The following is a 25,501-nucleotide window of genomic DNA, read 5'->3' on the forward strand; positions in this document are numbered from 1 at the left end:
AAGTGTTTTTATGAGGCGATGAAAAAGCTTTGAAACTAGAGAGAGGTAGTGGTTGCACAATATTGTAAATATGCTAAATATCACTAAACTGTACACTTTAAAATGGTTAACTGTATGCTGTGTGAATTTCACCTTAAAAATAATGATAACCAATTAAAAGTTTCCCTCACAATCCTATTGCCTGGATACTCTGTTACACCCTCTCAGAGATAACGTTTTATTGTTAATTTGCTTTTGAAAACTCAATTTATAGTGACTTTTAATGACTAGAAACTTTTCATTTTAACACAAATTTATCAGGCTTGTGCTTTTCAAGTATTTTATTTCAGAAATTCTATCTTATCCCAATAACATACTGTCCTATATAGTTTTTCAAAAGTTTAAAAATTTTGCTCATCCTATTTCAGTCTTTAATCCAGTTGGACTTCCTTTTTCTGTATGGACTGAGATAGAAATCTAGTTTTATTTTATTTTTCATATGAATAACCAATTACTTAAGCACAATTTATCAAATACTCAGTCTTGTTCACAGAGCAAGGACAACCTACTTATGCCAAATATTGAGTATTCATATATATGCATTATTTTTTTTGGTAAAATCTCTGTTCTGCTCCAGGAGTCTATTAGTTTATTTCTGTATCTATACCAGATTATCCTAATTACTAAATAATTACCATGATTCTTGATATATGGTAAAGCAAACCCTCAAATTTCTTGTTTATCCTTGGCCCTTCGTTCATCCATATAAATTTTGGATCAGCTCATGAAGTCCATGAAAAGTGTATGTTGTTGTTTTTTAATGGTGGTTATAATGTTACTCAAGATTTTTATTAGAATTGCATTAAATTTATAGATTAATTTGGGAAAAGTTGACATAACTGTAATAATAAGTCTTCACATTCATAAACATGGTATGTCTCTGTTTATTTAGGTCTTCTTTAGCAACTTTCAGTAAAGTATTATAATTTTTTCTTAGAAATTTCTTGAAAATTCTTGTTTGGTTTATTCCTATTTATCTTAAATTTTTTTATTGTGTTGTAAAGGGCTTTTAGAAAATTATGTTTTCTTACTATCTGTTGCTGGTATAAACAAAACCAATTGTTTTGCTTCTTAATCTCATATCCAGTAATATATCTAACCTTTCTTATCAATTCTGACAATGTGTTAGGTTTTCTATGTAGACAACCAAATCCTCATAAACAACACAATCATTATTTATGGGTTTTTTTTTTTCCTTTTTCATTGTCTGGTTAGCAGTACACATACACACACACACACACACACACACACACACACACACACTGCTTGATTTAACTTACATAAATTTTGTTTAGGATTTTTACAACTATGTTTGCCAATGAGATTATCCTATAGTTTTCCTTTCTTGTACTATCTTTGTTTAATGTTATTGAGGTTATATTAAGTCTCATAAAATAGTTTGAAAATATGCTCTCTTTTTTCTTTTCTCCTGAAAAGTGTATGTTGTTTTTTAAAGTTGGTCATAAATCTGTATCCAATAATAATCTCATGAATGGTTTTTCTGCTACTAAAAACAATTTGTATAAAACAGTGAGCTTCTCAGCCCCGCACTCTTTTACTGGGCTAATTTCTATTCATCCTTCAGTTCTGACTGTGAACATCATATCCTTAGAAAGTTCTTTGCTGTCTCACACTGTTCCATACTTCTCATAGCACATTTTATTTCCTCGCTCCTAACTCACTTCACATTTCATTGTAATGTCTCACTAAATGTTACTATTCTCAGCTGGACCCAAGCTGCATGAATCAGGGATTTAATTTTTGTTTACCACTACTTCAGTGTTTAGCACATTGATGGCACAAAGTTGGCCATCAATAAATATTGTTGACTGTTTATTGAGTGAGTGAAAAAAAACACCCTCAAAATGAGACATGAATCAAGTTATGGGCAAATTTGAGCTCCTTGTGAAGGCATTTTGTTTCAGAACAAGAAGAAGATAAGAACAAGAAAGACAACAGCCCCAGCTGTGGGAGCAGAGGCCTATAAAAGGAGGTAGATGCACCATGCGGATCTCTCTATGCAGAAACGAAGGATAAAAAGACAGTGTTGGGGCAGAAATATGTCAGCACCAAGAGCCGTCATCACTGGAGGTCTGCCAGAACCCTAGGGGTTCTACCAGAGGTAGACCTGGACATGTAAAGATTCTGGGATGGTCATCATGCCCCCTGAGAGCCAAGTATTCTGCGGAGTCATGGGGAAGACCCTGGAGATTCTCTCACAGAGTCGGGCTCGGACAGGGCTAGATTTCTCTTCATACTGCAGGCAGAGTCCTTAAAATATGTTTAAGTTTCTGGTTTTTCACTTAAAACTTTTTTTGTACTGTGATCAAATTGTATCCAAACCTAAGAAATTAGATTACACTTTCGAAATTCCCAACTCTCTTAAGGCAGAGATGGCTCAATTGCTTCTGGAAACCCCTAGAGAAACTTCCCTCACCATGTCCTCACCCCTCTGACTCATGCTCAGTGACTATCATGTTTATTTTGCATCTGCACCTCAGCACAAGGAAGTGCCTTGGACAGAGGTACAAGAAATCCACTCACTGGAAAGACATGATATCCCAGGTATCCTAGCTTATCTGTATTGTGTGACTTTGACTAGCATCAGTTAGTCCCTGGAACTTCAATAACTGAATATGTTGTTGGAGAGCTTGGAGCTATGGTGACTAGGTTGTTATCTTATGCCGGGAGAAAGGATTCAAGAGTAAGGAGAACAGCGAGCAGGAATGTGCAAGTTGTATTAAAGCAAAAGCACACACTCAAGAGAGGAATGTGGACGCATGAGAGAGAGAGAGAGAGAGAGAGAGAGAGAGCGCGAGCGTGTTGCATAAGGATATCTCAGTTACAGACTTTTATTCTTCTTGGGGCAGAGCCCTGAAACATGGTACTGACTAGCCTCATTGTTTCTTCCCAGTAGGCAGGGAGCTCAGTTTCTCACTCTTTCTTCTTTATATGGTGTTCCTGGAATTGTCATGGCATCAAGCGCATGATGGGAGCCACGGTATTTGCAGTGTGGATAGATTATAATGATATTATAATTAACCAAAGGTCATGCCTTAGCTGAAGATGTTGTCTAAGCTTGAACAGACTGATTTTGGCTTATCTCCTCGTGCCAAGCTAAAACAAAGGGAGGTCTGAAGAAAGGAAAAAATTTCTAGAGGCATATGCTGGAGAGGAGGGAGCATCCCTGTGCTATGTATCCTGACTCAAATACAATGGCAAAGAGCATTTAGCCTTGCAGGAGGATCATCAGGCCCTGATCCTAGATGGTGGACTGTTTGTTCATTCAATAAACTCTGCCTGAACACCACTTGTGAGGGAGACCATGGTTGGATCAGTCCCTGGTAACTTCCTACAGAGCTATTTCCATATGACCCAGAAATCTTTAGAAGAAACTTGAAGACTAATGGCCAAGTCCTGCTATTTGCTAAATTTCCTTCAAAGAAGGATAAAGGGAAGATGGGAGATGGTGCTTGAGAAAGCTAATTTTAAGAGTACAGGTTGACTAAATTGTTGAATGGGGTCACCCTTACAAGACATGTAGTGTAAACCCTGCCAGTTTTTTTTTCTTTGTAATGCCAGTCCCTGACTTAAGTTCTGATTGCAGAAGAATCCACTTCAAAGATAGCTATCTTGAATAATCTCATGTCTAGATAAAGAGCCAAGCTACCTCCCTTTCTGAAATGCTTTTGTTTTAGAGATTGTTGAAACCAGAGACTAACCTTGAAAATTCCCTGAGCAGACAAAACCAGTTTAGTCATACAAACAAAGCTTAATTCAGCTTACTTTGCAAGGCTAACTTGACCTGGGTCATTTATTGCTTATGCTTCTAGAAATTGTAAGCAAAACTTACAATTCCCAAGGTTGCTATAAGGTAACCACTGACCAATTTCCTATCATTGAAGAAAATTCTAACGTTATAACGAATCACTGTGAAGAATAAACAGTCACTGCTTTCTCACTGTTTAAGCTGCTTTATAACAATATACCCTTGAGCCTCATTCCATGTTTTGGCTTGGTTCCCTGTTTGCAAACTGTCTTCTTGATGTGTGCACAGTAACCTTTAATTACCATTTAAGTGATCCATTGGTTTTATTTATGTTATTTCTGAACTTTTGTTTTAATAATTTTTTTTCATTTACAGTTGGCATACAATATTATATTAGTTTCAGGTGTACAACTTGGTGATTAGACATTGCATCCCCATGACTATTTTGCAACTACCAATTTGCACTTCTTAATCCTTTCCTCTCCCATCTGGCAACCATTAAAACGTTCTCTGAATCTATGAGTTTCTCTTTTGTTTGTTTATTTTGTTCTTTAGATTCCACATGTAAGTGAAATCATATGATATATGTCTTTCTCTGTCTTACTTCATTCGGCGCAATACCCTCTAAGTCCATCCATGTTGCAGTAGATGGCAAGATTTCATTCTTTTTATGACTTGGTAATATTCCATTGTATATATGTACCATCTCTTTATCCATTCATCCATTGATGGACACCCAGGTTGCCTCCATATCTTGGCTACTGTAAATAATGCTGTGATGAACATGTGGGTTCACAAGTCCCTTCGAAGTAGTTTTGAGTTTCTTAAGACAAATACCCAGAAGTGGGATTGTTGAGTCCTTTGTCTCTTGTTATAGGCTTTGTTCTAAAGTTTATTTTGTTTGGTATAAGTATTACTACTCCAGCTTCTTTGTTCCTTTTTCCATTTTCACACTGAGGCCAGATGCTGCTTGTTTGGGTTTTGCGAACCTTTGAAAGATTTAAGGAAATTCTACGGTATTTCGGAACTTTTGATAAGATTTTGGTTGATTTTGATAAACAACCATTTGGGGCACTTGTTTTTTCTCTTTCTGAGCTCTAAATTTCCACTCTTATGTTTTAAATTCACCAATAAAGAGTGAGCCCCATAAACCCTAGTCCCCATCCTTGACTCCATTACAAGCAGAACCCCAGACCCATGCACACATGCACATACTCTCTCTCTACCTGTGACCTCCCTGTGTGGCCCTATGAGTGCTATGTAATTTCCAGGTCCTGTAAATAATAAACTTTTATTTTTTTTTCAAAGTTTCCTGATGGTTATTACTGACAGGAGTCTTGCAGTTATAACAAGAACAACAAAGTCAGTACAATCACAACACTCATTATTGATAGGCTCAGAACAGCACATAACATGACATCTCTCTCTGCATAAAACCCCAGGACTAGCGCTACCTCTGAGGTCCTGATTCTTCTCTGAGTTGGATGGCTACAGGGCCAGACCAAGGCCATATTGGGACAAGCATACTTTGTAGATATTGCAGCTTCCATTTCAGACCACCCCAATATAGTGGGTATCACAAAACAGTGAGTTACATAAATTCTTTGGTTTCCCAAGGCATATCAAAGTTATGTTTGCACTATACTATTAAGTGTGCAATAGCATTATGTCTAAAAAAAAAAAGTACATACTTTAATTAAAAAATACTTTATTGGTAAAAAAATGCTCACCATCATTTGAGTCTTCGTAATCTTTTTGCTGGTAGAGGATCTTGCCTTGATGTTGATGGCTGCTGACTGATCAGGGTGGTGGTTGGTAAACATTGGGGTGACTGTGGAAATTTCTTAAAATAAGACAACAATGAAATTTGCTGCATTGATTGACTCTTTGTTTTATGACTGATTTCTCTGTAGCATGCAATGCTGTTTGATAGCATTTTACCCACAGAACTTCTTTCAAAATTGGAGTCAATCCTCTTAACCCCTGCAGATGCTTTATTAACTAAGTTTATGTAATATACAGAAATGTTAATTCTTTATTGTCATTTCAACAATCTTTACAGCATTTTACCAGGAGTAGATTCCATCTTAAGAAGCTGCTTTCTTTACTCAACCACAGCAGCAACTCCTCATCTGCTAAAGTTTTATCATGAGAGTGCAACAATTCAGTCACATCTTCAGGCTCCGCTTCTAATTCCAGTTCTCCTGCTATTTCTACTACATCTGCAGTTACTTCCCCTGAACTTTTGAACCCCTCAAAGTCATCCATAAGGGTTGTAATCAACTTCTTCCAGACTCCTCTTAATGTTAATATTTTGACCTCTTCTCATGAATCACAAATGTTCTTAATGGCATCTAAAATGGTGAATTTTCTCCAGAAGGTTTTCAATTTACTTTGCCCAGATCCATCAGAAGAATCACTCTCTGTGACAACTACAGCCTTACAAAATGTATTTCTTAAAATAATAAGACTTTAAAGTCAAAATTACTCCTTGATCTATGGGCTGCAGAATGAATATTGTGTCAACAGGCAGAGGAGATTTAGCATCACTGTTAAGAGCCCTACCATTTTTGGAATAATAAATGAGCATTGGCTTTGACTTAAAGTCACCAGCTGCATTTGGCCCTAATAAGAAAGTCAGCCTGTCCTTTAAAAATTTGAGGCCAGGCATTGACTTTTCTCTAGTTATGAAAGTCCTAGATGGCATCTTCTTCCAATAGAAGGCTGTTTTATATAAATTGAAAATCTACTGCTTAGTGTAGCCACTTTCGTTAATTATCTTAGCTAAAACTCTGGATAACTTTCTGCAGCTTCTATATCAGCACTTGCTGCTTCACCTTGTACTTTTATGTTATGGAAATGGTTTATTTCTTTAAACTTCATGAACCCAACCTCTGCTAGCTTCAGACTTTTCTTCTGCAGCTTTCTCACCTCTCTCAGCCTTCATAGAATTCAAGTTAGGCACTTGCTCTGAATTAGGCTTTGGCTTACGAGAATATTGCAGCTGGTTTGCTCTTCTACCAAGACCACTAAAACTTTTTCTATATCAGCAATAAAGCTGTTTTATTTTCTTATCATTCATGTGTTCACTGGAGTAGCATTTTTAATATCCTTCAAGAACTTTTCCTTTGCATTAACAACTTGGCTAACTGTTTGGCACAAGAGGCCTAGCTTTTAGCCTGTCCTGGTTTTCAACATGCTTTCCTCACTAAGGTTAATCACTTCTAGCTCTTAAGTGAGAGACATGTGGCTCTTTCTTTCACTTGAACACTTAGAGGTCATTTAAGGTTATTAACTGGCTTAATTTCAATATTGTAGTGTCTCAGGAAATAGGCCAGAGGAAAGGGAGAGAGATGGGAAAATGTCTGGAAGATGCAGCAGTCAAAACACACACAACATTTATTAAGTTAACCATCTTATATAAACGTGGTTCGTGGTTCCCCAAAAACAATTACAATAGTAACATCAAAGACCACTGATCACAGATCATCATAACAAACATAATAATGAAAAAGTTTAAACTATTTTGAGAATTACCAAAATGTGACCCATATACACGAAAAGCAAATGCAATGGGAAAAATGGCACCAACAAACTTGCTTGATGCAGGGTTGCAGAAACCTTTAATTTGTAAAAAGAAAAAAATGCGGTATCTGTGGAGTGCAATAAAGCAAAACATAATAAAACGAGGTATGGCTGTATTTTTTTACTGCCATGCCAAGTCCTTCCACTTTTTCATCATGGAGGCCTTTACATACATTATCCTTTGAATCAACTGACACATACATAAGAGACTTCAACCTCTCACACAAGGTTTAGAAGGCAGGATAGTACAATAGGTAAAAGCAGGAGCTTTGAAGACAAAGCCTGGGTTCAAACTCAACCTCCAGCACTTACTTCTCTGGGCCTCATGGAAAAAATAGGGTTAATACGAATCCTATGGCAGTGGGGAAAAAATGGCATAGGTGATAGAGACTCTGTTCATCCCTCTAGCGACCAAATCAAAATTGTGATGGAAACAAGGAGCAGCAGCAAGGAAAAATTGCCTGAGCTCTTGATGAACAAGCCATATAACTAAGGAGAAATCCAAGAAATCACCCTGCAACAGCAGAAGGCAGGACAGGGCGAGGACGCAGGGCTGCCGGATCTCTAATGGCTAAGTGAGACAGAGGCTGCGGCAGCGGCAGCAGCCTCTTAAAGAGGATACATCTGTGAAAGGATTTTTCATGGTGACAGACCTGCTTGCTCACCAGTACTGAATCACCAGTGCCGATTCAGCTGCGCACAGGGGGCACCGGGGACTTACAGAGAGGTGTAGTCAGAGTGAGAGTTGAGGCGAGACTCACTCTGTACAGAAGTATTGGCAATATCCATTGTTCCTGTTGAGTGTCCGCCGCCCCCTGCCCCCACCAGTGCAGGGACACAGTGCCACCATTGCAGAGACGTCATCAAACTGGATAATAGAGGTCGCTCTGCCCAGAGGATTCCCTGAAACCATGCCTATCATAACTTAGCCCCCACCCAAGCCACATCCAGGTGTATCCTCAGTGAGTCGGTGCTCCTTGCTGAGCAGTGCCTAGACTCACACTGGCCAGCTGGCCTTTTGAGGCAACTATAAGCACAGCATCTGTGGATTGCTTTGTGAATCTTAACAGGTGGCCCTGGAGGGGTAGAGGCTTAGGCTAAATTTGGCCTGCATCTGAACCTCTCTCAGGGCTGTGCCACTGGACACCTACTACACAAATCCACACTAATAAGACCGGGAGACTTAGGAGCATTGCTTAGTACCTAGAAACAGACACAGAAAGGCAGCCAAAATGGGAAGGTAAAGAAGCAGAAACCATATGAGAGAAGAGAACAGAGATCTAGATATAATGGAGTCAAGTAATCTAACAGATGAAGAGTTCAAAACACTGGTTATTAAAATGTTCAATGAACTTTTGGGAAGTGTAGATAAATTCAGTGAGAACTTCAACAAAGAGATAAAAAACATAAAAATAGAGATGGAAATTATAAAAGGGAACCAGTCTGAAATGAAGAACACATTATCTGAGATGAGAAGTATATTAAATGCAATAAACAAAAGAATAAACACAGTGAATAAAGAAAAGGATCAAATGCCCTACCTACAGGATGGGAAAACCAAGGACACTCAATCACAATGGCAAGAAAAAAAAGATGCCAAGACTATAAAAATAATTTAAGGAGCATATGGGATACTATTAAGGGTCCAAATATCCATTTGATTGGCGTACCAGAAGAAAATCTAGATGTTGAACAGCTGTTTGAAGAAATAATGATGGAAAACTTCTCTAACCTGGTGAAGGAAATGGACATAAAACCCCAGGAAACTCAGAGAATCCCAAAAGCCAGGGATCCAAAGAGGCCCATACCAAGACATCATAATTAAAATGCCAAAAGTTAAATACAAAAAAAAGAATATTAAAAGCAGCAAGAGAAAAACAGATAGTTACCCATAGAGGAACACCCATAAGAAGGGGAGCTTCTGAATCTTAACAGGTGGCCCTGGAGGGGTAGAGGCTTGGGCTAAATTTGGCCTGCAGCTGAACCTCTCCTATCTTAACCATGCCTATCCTAACTTAGGCCCCACCAATTTCTTAAAAGAAACTATGCAGGACAGAAGGGCTTGGCAAAAAATATTCGACATGATGAAGACCCAGGATCTACAACCAAGAATACTTCATCCAGCAAAGCTGTTAGAGTTGAAGGACAAATAAAGAACTTCCTAGACAAAAATTAGCTAAAAGGAATTTATCACCACCAAGCCAGTATTACAGGAAATGTTGAAGGGACTTCTTTAAGAAGAAAAATCATGTATCAAAAACAGGAATAAAGAATGGTAACAACTACATTCCTATCAATAAGTATCTCAAATGGAAAAGTATTAAGTGCTCCCACCAAAAGACAGAGTGGCTGAATGGATAAGAAAACAAGACCCGTACATATGCTGCCTACAGGAGACTCACTTCACATTAAAAGACACACACAGACTAAAAGGAAAGAGATGGAAAAAGATATTGCTTTGATGGACCTAGAAGGTATTTAAGTCAGACAGAGAAAGATAAACACTATGATTTCACTTATATGCAGAATCTAAGGAACAAAAAGAACAAACTAATCAAAAACAGACTCACAAATATAGTGGACAATTTGGTGACAGACAGAGGGGAGGGAAGGTTGGGGGGCTGGGAGAATGGGGTGAAGGGTTAAAGAAGTACAAATTAGTAGCTGATGGAAGGTCCGGGGATGGGGAGCACAGCATAGGGAATGCAGTTAGCATTAATATGTTGGCTAGGTGGAGGGTCAGGGGAGGGAGGAAGCAATTGAGGGGATCGTTTTATGAAGTATATAGATATGTAACCAATGTATAGAATACTTGAAACTAATTAGAATAAATAAATTTAAAAAAAATTTTTTAAAAAGAGTCCTGTATCATTTAGGATACATTTAGCTGCTAGCAACAGAAAACTTAGCTAACAATAAAGACATTAAGTTGTTTCGTATTACAAAAAGTTTTGGAGATACATGGCTGGTAAAGCTCTTCAACTATCTTATCCAAGACCTAGGCTCACTTCATCCTGCTCCAGCATCATTAGTGTTCTAGCTTTGGGGGCCTCCTGTGACATTCCACTGGTATTCTTGGCTCATGGGAAACTTTGCTCTGGTCTTTCCAAATCAATCTCAGAATATTACTGTTTGGGGTGGGGGATGGGCAGGGGACAGTGGCCTTGTGGTATTTTGGACTGTTACTCCCAGTTCTTTGCTCCCTCCTTATTTAAGTATACATCCATGCCCTTTGCCATGTGACTGGCTTGGGCCAGTAGAATGTCACAGGATATGATGCAAGTAGATACTTTAAATGTGCTCTTGTAATTTGACTTGGCCTCTTGCACTCCTGTGATATGACAAGAGAAAAACAGATAGCTTTTTCTTGGGTCCCAGAAAAAAAACCTTGGACCAAAATTGAATACAACCAGAAGTTTGGAGCCCTACCAACCCCTGTCAAGCCCAACTTGGATTAGCCAAATCATAGCCACCTTCCAGCACTATAAGCATAAAAATAAATGATTTCTATTTTAAGCCCTTGATATCTTTGGGCTGTTTGTTACACAGCAAAAACTGACTGTTGCTGGCCATTTTTAGGGCTCCATCAATATCTAAGCATTTCGGTAGGATCAATAATCTTACACCACCACTCAGAGATGTGAGGAGATGTAGTTTATCTGCAAGCAATGTAGTCTTTCTTATAACACTCATTCTCTGGGTAGCAGTAAAAATTCAGTTGTTTTAGTACAATGCCATAGAATAAACAAGCTGTTCAGATACATTTAAGTCTCTCTATGTAAAAATGCTCAGAGTCTCAATTTCTTAGAGATCTTCCTTTATCCTAGACTTCTTGTCAAGTAGCTGTTGAGAGTGAATAGAGAGAGAGGAGAGGCTCAAGCAATCTCCTGGGGGACCAATATAGAAAGAGAATTGAGATTCTCATGCTCTCAGCATGTCCCTTGGATCCTTTTGTTTATGGGTCAGTATGCACTTGGTCACATTCGCCCTGCTGGCCTTTGGCTAAGGTCAGCACTTAGAATATCCCATGGGTTTCTTTTGGTTGAGTCTGATCTCATTGGTACCTCCTGGATGATTCAGCTTCCCTGTGGCTCTGGAAAGCCTAGTAGACTCCTTAAATCTCTGCTACATTTCTCATCCAGCCCCTGACCTGAGATGTCCAAGCCATATTCCTCTGTTGTCCATTCACTGACTACCTGCCACTCCACGCCCATGGCAGGCCCATAACTCTCAGCTCAATCATTGGAGAAGAACTGAAAATTCAGATTAGACTCTATCTTTCTGCTGGTTCACCCTGATTAGTTCACTTATCTATATTGGCCATGGTTTATATCAACTTCAATGATTTCTTCTATTTTCTGGGTGTTTCTGAAGCCATTCTCCTAACTCCAAGTTAAGTCTCTTTGATTCCTATCTCACTTTCACCTTCCGGTTTTCTTCTCCAATCCCCAAGACAAGAAGGAGCAGGCTTCTTATTTTTCCTTTTATATCATATCCTTGGCTTTCTAGCTTTAGTTTCCACTTCATAAGATAGAGTTCCTTCTTGAAGCAACCCTTGATGTAGGTGTTATTATCATCATTACGGACAGATGAGGAAATCAAAGATGAGAGATTAAATTACCTCCTCTTTGGTAGAAACTTAGATCTAGGTCTTGATTTCATTAAATGAGAGCTAAATAAATGTAGAAAATCATTTCTACATGCTTATTGTCTTGTCAAAAATCCTACTTTGAATTTCAGTAGAAATGCTCTTTCTACTGAAAGAGAATTCTTTTCTCCTCTTTATATTCCTCCTGAAACAATCCTAGTCTCTTCACAAACAGATTGATGCCACAATCAAATTAGGAGGATGTTATTTAGTTGCTGAAGGCAAAGAGCACATTAATAGTTTCTATACATTACCCATTCCAGCTTCCTGCTTCCCTCTGACTTCGTACTTCAAAGTCTAGGGAATTTTTATCTAGTCCTTTGAGTGTGTGCATGCACACGTGTGTCAGTGTGTACAATATGCATATATGTTAGAGTGTGTATGTGTATGTGTGACGTTGTTGAGAAAAACGAACTCTCTAATTAATCTTCCAAATCTGTTTTCTTATGTCATGAGTCTTTGGCTTTTAAAACCCCAAAGTCAAAAGTTTGTCTCACTTGTAATTTGTGTTCTACTATCATTCCTTTCTTGAGATAATAAAGCCAAATCTCTGCTTTTATTTTGTCATGGGAGTAGAGACAGAGGTTACACGATATACAGGATAGTAGGTTACTATTTTAAAAGTCTTAAAAAAATAAAAATAAAAGTCTTATATCTCCAGGATCTAAGTAAATGGCAATAGAGATAGAAGACAATGATGGTGACTCAATCGAACTGCCATTGAGCTGTCCAGCCTGCTGGCACCTCCTTTGACTTCTTTGAGTCATCACTCTGGCTCCAACAACCTCCAAATGGAAGAAAATGAAGACAAGATATTTTTGAGTCTCAGCCATATGCCAGACAATATGTTATGTACTTTCATATACATTACCTCATTTTATTCTCAAAGCAATTCTTGAAGGTAGGTATTATCATTCTCACTTTTTAATGATGTGGGAGCATAGACTGAAAGAGGTTGAATAACTTCTCCAAAGCCTCATAGCTAAAACACAAAGGTGGGATTCAAATTTTATCCCCGTGCCTACTAACCTCACTATCTTTTCCCTACATTAAGGTGCCTCTTGAGAGAATGTTCTAGCACTACGTGGAGAGGACTCTCTAAAGATGAGTGTTTTCTTCCTTTAGGAGTTAATATTTAAAACAAGTCTAAAAATAAATTTACCTAACCAGTCTTTAAACTAAAAGGATCAGATTAAGTCCCTCCCAAGAAATATCACAAGTGAAGAAGGAGTCCCCAGCTTCCCTGCCATGTATTAGAGGGAGCTCATACTAGGACGGGTAAAAACCCAGTTTGAAGGTACTATTTTGGGCACTTCCCACTTATCGTTAAACTTAGGCTTTTGAAGGATATAACAATGGATAAAAAAAAACAATGCCTGTGGTTCATATGGTTTAAAGATTTTTAAAAATTCTAAAATGTATTATTTTCTTTCAGACCAATATAGGCTTAAAGCTGCCCTGCATGTTTAGCTCTTTTCAAGCACAGTCAAAATGTTGTCAGACTTTCCTGATCTGTAGAAGGAAGTGCCTCAAACACCCTAAACCCAAAGTTCCCTCTTCTGGTTCAGTTTGGGTTATTTATTGATGTAAACAGGTGGCCTCAAAACTTGATGTCTTTGTATTGTTTCTCACAGTAAGGATTCTGGTAGGTCATAGCTTGCCCCTGATCCATGTGATGTCTGCTGAGGCCAGAATGTCCATCAGAACTTCATTACTCACATGTCTAGAACCTCAGCTTGGAGGGCTTGAGTGGCTGGAGGATGACTGGAACTGCTCAACTGGGGTCACACGCCTGAGGCTTCAGTTTTTCTCATGAAATCTCAGAGTCTCTCTCTGCCCATGTGGCTTCCCCATGCAGTCACTCTAACAGGGTGGACAGCCTTCTTACTTGTAGATTCAAAGTTCTCAAGAGAGGAAAAATGGAAACTACCAAAATTTCTTATGGCTTGGGTTCAGAACTAGCACATAGTCCTGTCCACTGTACTTTATTGGTTAAATCAGCTGACAGGATCAGCATAGATTCAAAGAGAGGGGACTACACAAGGTTGTGAATATTGGGAGGCATTCAATAGATATTACTAATGTAATAGACCACCGCTGGTCTCGACCTGCATCAGCCAATCCTGCAGAAAGTTCCCTCCCCTGGTTGTTCTAGACAAGCCCACAATGTTCATAAACATCAGCTGTATCCACCATTAAGTATTTGCCGTATTCTTCCTCTCCCATTCTGGTTCAATGCTCACAGTTTTCAAAGCTGCTCAAGGAAGTTTTGCTGGTTTGCAACTGATATCCTTCAGAGGATGCCATCAGCCAATCCTCAAAGTATCACATTAGTGCTGGGGTCTGTAACAAAGTGGGACAATAAGCCACACCTTGATAGCTGGGCCGCACGGCAGTGAGATTCTCACCAAACAGCTCCTTCTACTGATGGTCCTGGGTATACTAACCACTGGCATTTAAACCCTTACTAGAGCCAGGGGTAATGGTGAGAGACATCATATTACCACTGTCAGAAGGCCAATGCTCTCAAGCTTCTAAAACAATAAAGGCAGAAGGTGGAAGGGGAAGGAAAAGATGTCTTCACCAGCCAGACAAAATATCTTGTTACTCAAATAATTGTGTGACAATCTCTGACAAACTACTGAAGTGGTGTTCTTCCGGTCTATTGGAATTGGAGATTAAGTGTCCCAAATGTCTATAATAAAATAATAGGTCATAAAAGGATGCATAGGGAATTCTGATGACAATTTTTTTAATGACACAAAAACACAAAGCAAAGAGAATAGAAGAGGAGACAGTAGTAACAAAATGTTGGAAATTAGAAAGCTGAAAAGCAAATGGCAACTAATTTAGTAGATCAGAGAAAGCTGAGGAAAAAAAGGAAGCAACCAGGTTTATATCACAGAAGCCGCAAAAAGAATTAGTGACACGAGTCACTTATGGAGATAAGTATGGGGCTAGAAACAGAATATTTGGTTGAAAGTCTATTTAAGAAGCAGTTAAACCCCAGGTACCTCACCTCTGAGAGCAGGCGTGTGACTACCCCTTACGAACCAGCAGAAATCTGACAATTTATACCCCTGAAGTTACCAATTAGAGAGCCTCTGGATTAGGAGACACTAGAGAGCAGCAGTGTCATCCTGAAATAGGGGGATGAAGTAAAAATTTAGAATTCCCCACTGAAAGTTGGGATTCCCAGACTTTCCCTTTACTTTGCACTCAGAACCCTGGCAGCCAGACTAGAACCCTCCAGACAAGTGGTTGTCCAGGAAATATGACAAAGACAAAAAAAAAAAAGACTTAGAAATACAGATGGGAGTTCTCAAGTAACAGCCCTGCTATGTCGCTGTAGCAGACACAACTGCTCCCACCCATATCCTTGAGCAGTCCCACTTCAGTGTACTTTTACTGAATTCCAATTGCCAGTATCTGAGTCTCTTGCTTGAAGTCTTTCTCCAAGGACAGGGAAAACTGCTCTGCCCAGGCATCAGGCAGGCTAGAGGTGCTAGAGAATTAATATCCTCTTCCCCAGCAGCAACTCTCAACCAATGACTAATTTGATGTATAAATACCCCAACTGCCTTGCCCTTGCATGTAATAACTCTGGGATGTATGTTTTCACCATTTCCCCCAAAAGTTTCTCCGTAGGATTAAGCCTTACTCATTCTCAGTTATAGTTAGCATTATGGCTGCCTTCTTTATCTGTCTCACTTCCCTGCTTCCTTACTTGTGTTCCCATTGAGTACTTCTATTCAAATACATGACTCAAGGTCTCTTTTGGGGTAACCTAAACGAAGACAATCACATTATAGTGATTTTAATGACACAAAAACGCAAAGCAAAGAGAATAGAAGAGGAGACAGTAGTAACAAAATGTTGAAAATTGGAAAGCTGAAAAGCAAACGGCAACTAATTTAGTAGAAGACAATCACATCTGAGCCCCACACAAAGTAAACAGAACTTGTAATCATAAGAATCATCAGAAATTTAAGTAAAAAGTTAACTTGAAATATAGAGATCAAACAAAACAAAGATAAAAGAATAAGTTGATGGAAAAAGAGACTAAAAAAGGGGAAGGAAACTTACCAAAAAGTCTATTATCAATATCTACAAGAGAGTTTTAAAAATTACATACATGAAATATGGACCTAATACTATAAAAATAATGTTCAGAGAACAAAACAAAGCATTTACTTCTCATGTACCTTTCCTCAGGAAACTTTTAGAGAATGTGCTCCACTACAACAAGGAGATGAACAAAAAAGATGACTCGATATGTTTGAAACAGGGATCTAACACAAGAGAGAAGGAAGAGAATTCTCAGAAAGTTTATGAAGGGAGATCCCCAAAACCACAGCTATTCAACAGGCATGGAGGGCAGCCAGTCCCCAAGGGAGCCGATCAGAGGCTTCAAGAGGGAATTTCATGCTGAAGATATGATAGATTGTTTAATGTGTTTGAACAAACTAGGGAGTATTTGGGGGTTGAATTAATGGTAAGAACATAGAGATGATACACAAAAAGACAATTAAGTCCAGGGAAAATGAGAGATTATGCAGTGAGTAACATTTGTGTGGTCATAATAGATAAACAATGAATATCCATCTAACCAAAATGAGTTATGTTGGACTAACAGGGGGATGAGAAGTGAGCAGATGAAGCAGTGGGGGAGGAGTGCGTTGTTTTCCATAACAAACACCATGAATTATTTGAATATTTAAACTACATGCATGAATAATTTTAATAAAAAATAATAAACAGCTAAATAAAATAAAGGCTGGGACTTCCAAACAAGAGTGAAGGTAAAAGTAGGGATCAGTGGCCCATTGTTTTTTGTAAAAAGCCTCAAAAAATTATGCGGCTCTTTGTTTTCCAATTTCTTTATTGAAAATTTTTTATCGATGTATAATATGCATTCCCGAAGTGTATATATTGTAAGTACACAACTAGATTTTTTTTCACAAAGTGAACTACCACCCAGATCAAGAAATAGATTACAGAATATTACCTTATCGAACAGCCCCATATACTCCTTTCCAGTCACTACCCACAAGGGTAATTCCTTCCTGACTCTAACATTATAGATTAATGTTGATCATTTTGTATTTCATATAAATAGAGTCACGCAGTATGTCATCTTTTGTGTCCAATTTCTTCATTCAACATTTGTCATTGAGTTTCATCCCATTGTTGTGTGCAGTTGTAGTTCATCTATTCTCATTTCTATAATACTCTATTACAGAAATGTGAGGATATGCCATAATTAATCCATTCTCCTGTTAGTAGCATCTGTGTAGTTTCCAGTCTGGAGTTACTATGAATAGTGCTACTAATAACATTTTAATAAATGTTTTTGGTAGACATTATATACATATTTTTGTTGGGTATCTATACCTAAGACTGGAATTGTTTGGTCATAGGATATATGTATGTTCAAATTTAGGTACTGACAGAAAATTGTCCAAAGTGGTTGTAACAATTTATGTTCCCACTAACAATGTATGAGAGCTCTAGTTGATCCACGTCCTTGTTAACTCTTGCTATTATTAATCTTTTTTATTTTAGTCATTCTGAGGATATGTAGTGGTATTGCATTGTGGTTTTAATTAAAATTTCTCTGATGACTAATGAAGTTGAGCACTTTTTCTTAGATGTATTGGCTATTTGAATTTTATGAAGTGGTTCTACAAATTGTTTGCTCATTTTTCTATTGTGTCTTCTGTCTTTTATTTATTGATTTATAGAAATTCTTCACCTGTTTTCATATTGGTCTCTTGTCCATACATTTTATGAATATATTTTCTCACTCTATGGGTTACCTATTTTATTTTCAATTTATATTACACAAATAAGAGTAAGAACCAAATTATATGCCCTCTACAAGAAACACATCGAATACAAAACCATATTTAAGTTAAAAATAAAGGATGAAAAAAGTCAAACTATGCAAAAACTAATCAAAAGAAAACAGGAGCTACATTAATACTAGACAAATTAGACTCGACAATGAGGAATATTACCAGGGATAAAGAGTGACATAGTAATAAAGGAATCAATTCATGAAGTAAGACATAACAGCCCTAAATGTTTATGCATCGAACACAGCTTCAATACATATAATTCATATATACACATAACAAAACTTCAATACATATAACAAAACTTACAGAACTGAAAGGAAAAATAGCTAAATCCACAATTATCATTTAGAAAATTCAACATTCCTGTCCCAGTAATTGATAAAACAAGTGTACAGAAAATCAGCAAAGATATAAGGACCTGAACACACTGTCAACAAATTTCACTTAATTGACATTTATAGAATATTCCACCCAACAACAGAATAACATTTTTTTCAAGGGTACCTGCAGCATTCAAGATAGATCGTATTCTGGGCTATAAAACAAGCCTCAACAAATTTAAAATAACTAAAATCATAAGAAATATGTTCTCTGAGCACAACTAAATTAAATTAGAAATCAATAATAGAACAATATCTGGAAAATCTCCCAAATATTTGCAAATTAAACATCACTCTTCTAAGTAACCCATGGGTCAAAGAAGACGACACAGGAAAGTTAGAAAATATTTTACATTGAATAAAAATGAAAACACAACACATCAAAATTTCTGGGACACAGCCGAAGTGATGCTTAAATATAAATTTAAACATTAAACTAGAAAACAAGAAAAGTTTCAAATCAGTAATCTAATCTTCCATCTTCAGAAACCAGGAAAAAAAAAAGAGCAAATTAAATCCAAAGCAAACAAGGAAGGAAAGAAGAAAGATCAGAGCAGAAATCAATGAAATTGAGAACAGAAAAACAGTAGAGAAAAATCAGTAAAACCAAGAGCGGGTCTTTAAAAAGATCATTAAAATCAATAAGCCTCTAGACAGATGCATCAAGAAAAATTCTGCCTTGGGCATTTACACTAGTTGCTCCCTTTTGCCTAAAACACTCTGATTAGTTCATTCTCCTACTTCAAGTTGCCTTTAGAGCCCTTTCCTGGCCACTCCATCAAATAACTCAGTCTCCCTACTCTGTATCTCTAACTCTCTCTGTCATGATGTTCATTTCATATCACTTACTACAATCTGTAATTGTTTACTTCTGAAGCAGTACATTAAGCCTACGGACTTTTAGATTATAATCAGGTAACAGCTTTTTCCTTTCCCCCACTGCTCCCTGGAATCTGCCCAGTGGGCTAGTTCTTCCATTGCCTCTGAATATACTCAGAAAGGCCACAGAGCAGTATCTGCTCAATCTCAGGGATAAAATGTCCTTCAAACTTCGTTTTAAATTCAGTTTCTTCTCTCACCCAGCTAAGAATGGCTTGACATGCAAAGCTGCAGTGGGAAACAGGGGAAGTGTGGCTGGCTTCTTCCTAGAGCATTTTCTTCCAGCCTCTCTGAGTGTTCTATCCTTCCCATCGAAGCCAGATGATGCAAGGAAGGAAAAGGAGAAAATCTACTTAACCAGCACACGCCAGAGGCAGTTTTGTTTTTCTCTGGCCGTGGCAGGTATTCAGATTGGCTTTAGCTCTTGTGGATGTTTATGGATCTGTATAGCCCCCCAGTTCCTAGCTATCTCTCACCTGCACTCTCTATCCCAAACCTCTGTTTGCTTATGTGTTGAATTGGCTGCAATTTCCACCACTTCCTATAATCCACGACCTTTGCAATGCGCCTTGGCAGCTACTTCATTAAAAGGTGGAGTTTGTTTCTGCACTCTTGGATTTGGATTAGCCTTGTGACTTGCTTTGGTCAATACAACACGGTGGAAGAAATCTGTACCAGCTCTGAGCCTTGGCCTCAGGAAGCCTTATATACCTCTGCTCTCAATCCTCGAATCCTGCCAGCAAACAAGCACAGGCTAGTCTTCTGGATGACAAGACATGTGGCCCAGGCTCCTCTTGTCACCCCAGCAACACCCTGCCAACCTCTAGAAGCAGAGCTGTCTAACTGACCAGCAGCTGATCACAAACATGAGTGAGCCTTGCTGAGACGAAAAGAATTGCATACACACATGAGCAACACAAAGGTTAAAAGGAGACAACTCTGCAAATATTAATTTCAAGATATTAGGTATAAAAAAGCAAGGCAGGGAACAATGAGTATAGTATACTACTATTTATGTATTTTTCAAGAGTATACCTGAATACATGCTGTATATGAAGATACTATCTCTGGAAGCATGGCAGATCTACATTTTGCGGGTCTTGAAACTTGTATAATCGTGGTGGTCCTCTTTGAAAAAAATGCACAAAGTATAAATACAAAATTAGGTACAGGGACTGGGAAGGAGTCTGAGCGAGTGAGGGACTCTGATGCAGAAGTATTATTGGCTTCACAGTAAATTGTCTCTATCTGGAAAGATGCAGGAGAAACAAGTATGAGAATTTGGCTCCTGAGAGGTAAACTGGGTGGCTGGGGGACAGGAGAAAATGAGGGTGTGCATTCATTCCTTTAGGATTTGGCACATTTGTTATCTATTCAAGAAGAAGGATCTTTTATAAATTAATTTCGGTGTCAAATCAACATAGTTCCTAAACAACCAGGACAAGAAAGATAGTGATTTCTGAAGAGAAAGGTACATTTCTCTCTTTAGAGATTCTTGTCATTTTTACGAGAAAAAAGAGGATAAGTACCCTTAGTATGTTATTTGACCTATTATAAGGACAACTGTTGTTTTTTAAATGTCAACAGCTTCTTCCTGACATAAGATGTAAAATCTGGATCTGAAAATATGCCTTTTTATATACTGTTGATCTTCTTATGGCTCTTAATTGTTGATTTTTAAGCATCTTCTTCTTTCACAAATACTCTATCTTTTCTTATCTATGAGAAAGTTTATCAGCGTCTATTTAAGGTTTTCCTCCTTTCTTTGTCTCTTTTTCTTCCATGTTCTTTTTTACTTTTACTTTTTTATTGTTGTTCATGTCCAAAGTCTTCCTCAAATATCTAGTGATCCTTAAGTGAACATTCATATTTAAGGGAGTCTACCAACAAGCTGGTGGGCCCCTTGGTACCTTGGTGGGGACTAGCAGCTCTTACTCTAGCGTAATTGAAAGAGACCCTAGATTTTTAAAAAAATTGAATAATACTCAAATGTCAATATCTGTAGGGATATTTCTCTTGAAGGAATCAGTATCCTCAGAAATTCAGGCTCCCGAAGGTAAAAATGGACCTACAGCCTTCTGGGAACCAGAGGGGGAAAGGAGACTAAAGGTTCACAGGTTGGAATACAGACCCTCACTGAAGGCTCCTGTGTTCATTGTGGAGACTCAGCTCTGCCCTCAGTTGAGCTTGTTGCCCCCAAAGCCAGAATCTGTCTGGTTTGGTCTTTTCCCAGTCTTCCTTCAGAATGATGAATTGGGCTGGGGGTTGCCTGGTTAGCGACTGTAGGAGGGATTAACTGCAAGTATTTTAGCTTCTTTAAAAATTTCTAAACCATACTCCCAGTGCACCCCTGCTTTCAGATGGAACTGGAGCCTCAATTCCTGTTTCTTCCTGAAGTTCTACCTCAGAGATCAGCTTGCTTCTTGTTTTCCACAGATACGTCTCTCACGGTTAGGTTTTGCTTTCTCAAACAGTGAAGTCAGTGATCACTCCTCTCTGCTCTGGCAGTTGTTTGATTTCTAAAATGTTGGCATCTCTTGTCTGATATTGTCTCTTCTCCTTTTCTTTTTGTCCCTGTAGGCCTGCGCCATATTTTATTCCTTAACTGCCCTTTCAGGGAGGTTTGGGGCAGGAAGAGAGAGAAACTTGAATGTCTAATTCTCAAGATTTAAGCAAAAGAGCTTAAAATTGTCTTTGTATTCAAAGAAATAAAGCTAGAATTTGTCCTTGGATCAAGATATACTTTTGTTTTGGGAAGGACCATTATTGTAAACCTTTTATTTAGCATTAGTTCATTCATTAATTTATTCAAAAATATTTCCATGTGTCCAGTATACAGCATAGACTTGACAAGACAGTATTGGTCTTCACTCTCATAGACTTTAGATTCTGGTTTCAAGAAACAAGAGCCATAGATAAAGAAGAAACCAACAAGTAAATATTATAAACTGTAGCACAAATTATAATAAAAACAAATAAAAGACAGAGATAAGGAGTAACCTTATCATCCTCCTCCTTTTCACAACCAAATAGGAGTTATTAGTATTGGCAGCTCCCATGCCCCATCTTTCACCATTTTTTCACAACGACTCCAGTTGGGCTCTTAATCTCCCTAAACTCCCGGATGACTTCCATGTAACTAAATCCAGCAGACTTTCCAGACTTCATTTTACTTTATTTCCCAGCAGATGACACATGGACTTCCACTTTCTTGGGACATTTGTCCCTTGGACTCCACAACCTAACACTTTTCTGATACCCCTCCCACTTCTCTAATCAATCCTGATTTCCTTTGCCTTCTTCATTCTGACAGTAAATGCTGGAGCTGTCTGAAGCTTGGTCTTGGACCCTCTTCTCTTTTCACTTTATAATCTTGGGAGATCTCTTCCTTAAGAAATTTTAGCACTCGCTTTCCTGTCTGGACTCCACTAATAATCCTGATGTTATTTTTACATACAGCCTTTACTTCCTTAATACTTCATCCTGTCCCAGCACTCTTGGCAAAACCCTCATTCTCTCTGCCAACTTTGCCACTGCACTCATGTGGCTGAACATATCCAGAGGGAAAGAAAACTACACAACCGTGCTGGCTGGTCTCACCTTATATTAATGGTGAGCCTCAAGTAGACCTCAGTGCTGGCTGGTAATCATATTACACTTCCTTAGTCCAGAGGTCTTCACCCTAGAGTGTGCAGACCCCAAAGAGTACACAAAGACCTTATGAGGGGTATGAGGGCATGGCCAGTTATGAAGGTAACATTTTCACATCCTCTACTTTTGTATGTTCTTTTCCTAAAACTGAATTGCCTGAGAACTGTTCTGCTGACTCTCATTTCTCTCCTCCTCTTTTACCATTGCCCATTTGCCATTCTCCCAAGGTAGGGAAATGTAAAAACATCTAGGTTGCCAAATGAAAGTACAATTTGAAATATTTGAAATATTGTTTTTGAAAGTAAATGACTGATGATTGACTAATGAATCATTAGTAAGTCAAATGATTTCTAATTCTTTGCTTTTATTAAAATTGAAAGAGAATCTAATTGAGTTGTCAGCTTCAATATTATTAAAAATAATTTTAACTATGGCTCATTATGTGATTTTCAGCATATAATTCAGAAAGAGATTAAAGGAGTGTCATTGCTATAATAAAAGTATTTCCATTTCTCTTTACTTATTTATGAACAAGGACTCTCAGTTCTTACTCTGATGAAAAGAAATAGGAAGAGAATTGATACTGAATCTTGTCTTATTCCAGCAACATGATTTACTGATACATAAACTAGTTACAAACCCAGTAAAAGATGCAGTACAAATAAAATTTTAGGTTTATATTTAATAATTACCTATCAAAATTTATAATGTACTTATGTGATTTTTATCAATTTGTGATATTCCTATTAGGAAATAGTTCAATCCAGAAGAAGAGTTTAAACATTTGAAGTGTTATGATTAAAAGAAAAATTTTAAAAGTAATTTAAAAAATATTTTTTATTGCAAAGAAATATTGGGAGATCAATACAAGACTTTTAAATATAAGATACATTAAGTTAAGATAAAATTCTGTAGTGGAAGTGAATGAAATATGAATTCAAGGAGAAAAATAAATAATGTAAAATGTCCAACTGTTGAAGAAGAGCTTATTCCTATATTTTTAAAGGATGATGTTGAATATCAAATAGATATGTCATTTAGATTCTATTGGATACATTTAAAAGAGTAATATAAATAGTCTTATTTTAAAATGTCAGTATTTCCAAGACATCAGAATTTTCACACTCTTTGTAGCTATTTAAATTCACAAGGAAAAAAATAAATATAAAGTAAAAAATATGCAAGAGGTCACATAGTTTTCCAAAATGTTTTTAGGGAACATGCAAGCAAAAAATATTAAAGACTGATTAACCATTCCTAGTACTGCTCTCATACCCAGGCAAGAAGGAATTCTGCCTTGAGCCCCACATTTTAGAGAGCTTTACATGTCATAGCAACAAAAGAATAAATTTGGAAAGGACATTTTTGTCATTAAAGATCTGATTTTTAATTTTGGCACAGTCTGTTACTTATCTATTGCTGTATAATAAATTACCCACAAACTTAGTGGCTCAAAATGACACACATTACTATTTTTTTTTTTTATGCCTACAGCATCTGGTCTTCCTAGGTGGTCTCCCATCCAAGTACTAACCAGGCCCGACCCTGCTTAGCTTCTGAGATCAGAAGGATTGGGCGTGTTCAGGGTAGTATGGCTGTAAACTATTTTGTGGTTTTTGTGGGTCAGAAATTGTAGGGAGCTAAAGCTCCCAAAATTCAAAAGAGTGCATGGATTATCTCGGGAGGCCTGCTTGCATAAAAAAGGGAAAAGGGTGGTTCTGTGGAATTCCAGGAAGAAGAAGATTAAGTATAGACAAAGGGAGTGTCAAAGGGAGTGTCGATTTTACCTCGATCTTCAGGATGTTACTTTAATTATGTTATCTTGGGATACACAAAGGAACAGATTATGTATAAAAAGGAGCATAAGAAATAAACTCGGAGAGGCAGTTGTGAGATCTGTTCTCCCTCCTGCACCCTGTCTGTCTTCTCTTTTTTCTCAGTCCCCGCTCCCCCATTCAGGGACCTGGTTTGACTTGGTCGGCTGGTTTCCGACAAGAAATCTGGGAGAACCTTAGCTGGATCTTCTGCTTCAGGGTCTCTCAAAACCCGCAATCAAGGTATTGCCACTGATTTCATCTAAAAGCTCAATTGGGGAAGGATCTGTTTCTAAGCTCACTCCCACAGTTGTTGGCAGGTTTCAGTTCCTTAAAGGTTGTGAACTAAAGGTATCAGTTTCTTGTTGGCTGTTGTCCAGAAGCTACCCTCAGTTTCTTGCCATGTAGGCCTGTCCAACATGGCATTTTGCTTCATCAAAGCCAGTGATAGAGGAAGTGCCAGCAGGACAGAAGTCATGGCTTTTATAACTTAATCTCAGAAGTGGCATCCCAACACTTTCACTATACTCCATTCATTAGATGCAGGTTTCTGGGTCCAGACCACAAGGGCATATATACAGAAGGTAGAGGTAGCTGGGAGCCATTTTAGAAGGGTGTCCACTATATACAGCATGACCATAAGTCTAAACACCTGCCGTTATAATTCAGGTCCCAAGGAAATGTGTCTCCATACCTCTTGCCCTCTATCATTGAAACGAAAGGTCATGGTGACCAAATGTTGTGAAGATTTATGGGTGCTGCTGCTACCTCTAGAGGCAGACCCATGTTTGGAATGCAGGGAGAATTTAGCAGTGGAAGTGATTAGGTAAGAGAAAAGATAAATTAATTAACTTGTCAAATCTCTCTCAGGTAGT

General features: G+C 37.9%; 1 pseudogene; it reads right to left on the reverse strand.

The window, feature by feature from the left end:
- Positions 1–24,297: 24,297 nt before the first annotated feature.
- LOC120597761 (uncharacterized) lies at positions 24,298–24,415 on the reverse strand (annotated as a pseudogene).
- Positions 24,416–25,501: the final 1,086 nt, after the last annotated feature.

Source organism: Pteropus medius, unplaced genomic scaffold (genome assembly GCF_902729225.1).
Source record: "Pteropus medius unplaced genomic scaffold, Ma_sr-lr_union100, whole genome shotgun sequence".
Lineage (NCBI taxonomy): Eukaryota > Metazoa > Chordata > Mammalia > Chiroptera > Pteropodidae > Pteropus > Pteropus medius.